Source organism: Austrofundulus limnaeus, unplaced genomic scaffold (genome assembly GCF_001266775.1).
Source record: "Austrofundulus limnaeus strain Quisiro unplaced genomic scaffold, Austrofundulus_limnaeus-1.0 Scaffold15, whole genome shotgun sequence".
Lineage (NCBI taxonomy): Eukaryota > Metazoa > Chordata > Actinopteri > Cyprinodontiformes > Rivulidae > Austrofundulus > Austrofundulus limnaeus.
Window position 1 is genome coordinate 871,863 of NW_013952417.1, and position 4,340 is coordinate 876,202.

A 4,340-nucleotide genomic window follows, 5' to 3' on the forward strand; every position below is an offset into this window, starting at 1 on the left:
GGTTTCATTAATTCTGATTTCATTTCTGCAAGATCTTGTGGAACATGCTTTTGTGAGATTAAGCTGGTATTGATCTCATAAAGCAGGGTTCTTTACAACTGGTTTACAGTAACCAGTTGGCCTCCTGTCTTGGAGATAGTGCCCATTGCTTTCCTGCAAGGAATTCTCCTCCAGAACAGGGTTGAAACTATGTTGATTGAAAAAAAGAGAATTATACTTTAACRTAATGCTAAATGTTTAATTACATATTTAATTGCCTTTACAAAATGTTACATTATTGTGTCAATGTGTTATAAATTTTAAAAAGTTGACATTTTTCCTTTGCACACACTATTACCATTCCATGACCCTAACTTACATATTGATTTTCATCAATATTGGCAGGCAAGTGTCTTCATGTTGTTCCTCTATAGGCTCCTCAAAAACTGTTATGTCTTGCTCTGAACTTTCACACACCTGTTGTACCATCTGACCTTCCTCCTCATCATCTCCTGACAACTCTATGTCTGACTCTCCTTCCACAACACTCATTAAATCATTTCTGCCTCATTCAGTCCTATACTTTCCAAGGCATGAAAAGTTAAGATCGCCTTTAGCAAGTCCCACTGTCCCTTACAAAGGACACTGGATAAAACTCGTGTTTTTACAGGGTTATATTGTACATTTCTTAAATTGTACAAACTTGTGGTGCACACTTTCGTACTAATGAAGAAATGTATTTTTTTTGCAATATAAATAATTTTTGATAGGAAATTTATCACTTACCTATCCTGTTGCCATAAAATGTTGATATGGGGGTTTCCACCATTTTAAAAAGGCAAATACATGTGCTCTGATAGCCACATGACCACAAATGTGACATCAGTAGAAAGCCCAGGATGTCCTCTTTATAGCACAGTGGGACTAACATAGATTGCAAGTGTAATGTTTAAAATATAGGGCTGAATAGCGTCCCCCAGAGGACAAAAATGAATTAAAGGGTCTTGTGGTTGAACTTTTTGAGCTTTATATCATGTTATAATGTCATCTTTTCATCAAAGCATACCCAGAGTGTTGCTTTGACTCATTCATGCATGTTTGAGAGATCCTTGAGTCTCCTGTCGTAGCCGTGTGGAGCTGTCTGAGGTTCTTAAAGAGACAGAGGCCAATTTCAGGACGTTTAGATAGGCTATGATGCAAAGTCAAATTTATTTCGGATATATACAGCTTTTTAAAAACAACAGAAAACTGTTCCATTATTTTTAGATGCATTTGCTGCAGACTGAAAAACATTGGCTTATTTTACTTAGCTTTAGTAAAACGATCTCTTTAAATTCAGTCTACATAGTTAGGGGTAAAATCTCCTTTAGTTGTTTTAATTCATATCACTTTTACAGCCTTTTGTTGACATTTCACCAGTTTTTGGTATGTTGCTGCTATAAAATTTAAAAAATGTTTCCCCTAAAAGTGGTTTCTTAATTTCAACATTTGATTTGTTCTTTTAAGGATTGCTAAATTCTAAATTTTCACAGTAACTAATGATAATCTGTGTTGAGTGTAGGACCTTTGAAATTAAGTTTACAGTGTTGTTTATGTGTGAAAACGATCTGTAAGCACAAAGTATTCAGATATTAAAGAAAACAGAATACCAAATGTTCTATGTACAAAGTTATTTGAACTCAGTTAAGTTTACTGTAAGTATTTAATATAAAAACAGCAAGTATTAAGATGGTATTAAGAGAAATTATGTGGTCAGAGATTAACTATTATGCTTACTTGTGTTAAATACCTAATTATGTTGTCGTTTTTTTATTTTTTCAGAATTTTTGGTCTCTTTTGTTGTTTTGCTTCACAAATATTTCCACCCATGACACTGCTGCTTTAACGTTTCATTTCGTCTTCATTGTGTGTGAAATCCTAGATCTTTGATTGCTCTGCTTAGAAAGCATGAAGAAAACTACAAAATGTGAAATGTTTTAACACCAAAGCAGTTCTGAAAAGGCAGAATACTGAGTTTACCTCCTACACCTGTCAGGTCACAGGGGACATCTTTGCCTCAAGAATGTCATATGAAAGGCTTGAGATGTATCTGTGCCAGAAGCACACGCTTTAGGAAGATCTGAGATATTTTTTTGATCTGTGAATAGCTCATGAGTGACTGTTTTCTACCTATCTTTGAATCTTTATGTAAGAAAATTCGTATTCAATAAACTGAAGTCGATATTAAAAACACCATTGTTAAATAAAATGATTTGTAGAAGGAATCAAACCATACAACACCAGAATTCTGGATCTGAGTGAGGTTTATTGTCACTTGAGCTGACAGGAAACCACACTGGYGAAAAACCAGGAAGTACATCAATTTATACATGTTCTTCAATGCCTGCGTTCGCCCCCTACTGACCTACGGCTGAATCACAGGCATTCAGACAAAAACCTCATCTAATGTCCTCACAACGTTTGATTATGTGTTGTTATAATTCGGACATGTAACTAATCTATTATCAATCAAAACATAATAGATTAAACATTGTCAATATTACAAAAAGGAAAACCTAAGAATAGTGTTGTGCTTTTAACATCAGTACTAACCTCTAATAACTTTAAATTTCTTCATTTATATTTTGTGTTATTTACACTTGTTGTTCTGCTTTGCACCATGGGGATGTGGTCACATCCTTATTTGATTCTATTGAAAGTTTGTATTTGAGGTTTGTATTTGCTTTTCAAATGACGCCTTGTCTCATTTTCATCAGCTCTGACTGAACCAGTACATGTACAGTCATGTAAGGTCACATGGACCATTGTGACCATCATGTATCGTTGCACGTTCAGTCATGTGCCGTCATGTAAATGTCAGATGTTCTCTGACTACATCACAGAGATTTTTCATCTCCAAGTACTGTTTATATTCCATCCATCCATCCATCCATCCATCCATCCATCCATCCATCCATCCATCCATCCATCCATCCATCCATCCATNCCATCCATCCATCCATCCATCCATCCATCCATCCATCCATCCATCCATCCATCCATCCATCCATCCATCCATCCATCCATCCATCCATCCATCCTTATCTGTGATTAGTCCATGAAGGTAGCAGGCCAATGAAGGAAACCAAGACATCCCTCTCCTCAGTGGTGTTCTCCAGCTGATCCTAAGGGATCCGAAGGTCTTTCCAGGCCAGAGAGACAGAGAGAGACCCTCCAGTTAAGCTCTGGGTTTGTCCCAGTGTCCTTCCAATTCCAGCGATAAAGCAGATCCTTGGGCCACTTGGCAGTCTGGCAAAATCTTCAGTTAGAAACCTTGGGATGATTTTTGATTCTGGGGCCTCATGTATAAACGGTGCGTAAACACAAAAAAGTTATATGTGCCAGGTTCTACGCCCACGTTGGGATGTATGAAAACCAACATTGCGTGAAAGTGTGCGTATATTTATGCACACTTTCCACCTGCCGTGAGAATGTGCTGCAGCCACGCAAAGTTTTTCAGTCGACAGTTTTAATCCACAAAGTCACAAATCTGACCTGAATCCACAGAAATATGACTCTGTTGTGTTTTCTGGATGTAAGGAGCCTCTGAAAATGGTGTCAGATTTTTATTTTAGTTTGAGTTTTTATTGTTTAAACTCGAACCATCATGAAACTGAAACCCGGGACTGAAAATCATTTAACCTCAGACAAGAAAATAGATCAGTCTAAAAATGATCAAAGAACCTCAGTCCAGTCTGTAAACTGTAAACGTTTTATATTGTTGTCACATTGTTGGAAATACACGCAGAGCGCATGCCTGCGGAGCGCACACACAGCTGAGGAAAATAAAATGTGTGTGAATTGTCTAAGAAACATTTTTAATTCTACCTGAGAAAAAAAATGTTGCCAACTCAGCAGATTAATTCAGAACAGCTCAGCTGTGATGATTCCTCAACTCCACAAGATGCAGTAGATTTGTTGCTGCGAAAAGTTGTGCGTTATGGATCAATGTCAGCTGTTCCCCATCCCACACCGTGGCAGGAACTCGCAGTGCTGCGAGTCACTCATTCCTTCACTTCAAGTGTTTAATAAATATTTGTCTAAGTTCTACCAAACTCATAGTTCCTCTGTGTTCACAGTCATTTATTAAAGATGTGTAAAGGTAGAAATGTCTCTCATGGTGCGTTCACACCGAACGCGATTTCAGCTTCAAAATCGCAGCCAACGCTGAAGTTTGAAGCTTGTGCACTTTGAGGTCAGACGCAGGACATCTGCGCTGCACGGCGACAGCCGCCCCGCCCCTCCCTCCTCTGTCTAATGTCGGACGAGGAAGTGGCTTTGCTTTATTTACAGACAGCCAGAACGTGTCACGTTCATCAGAT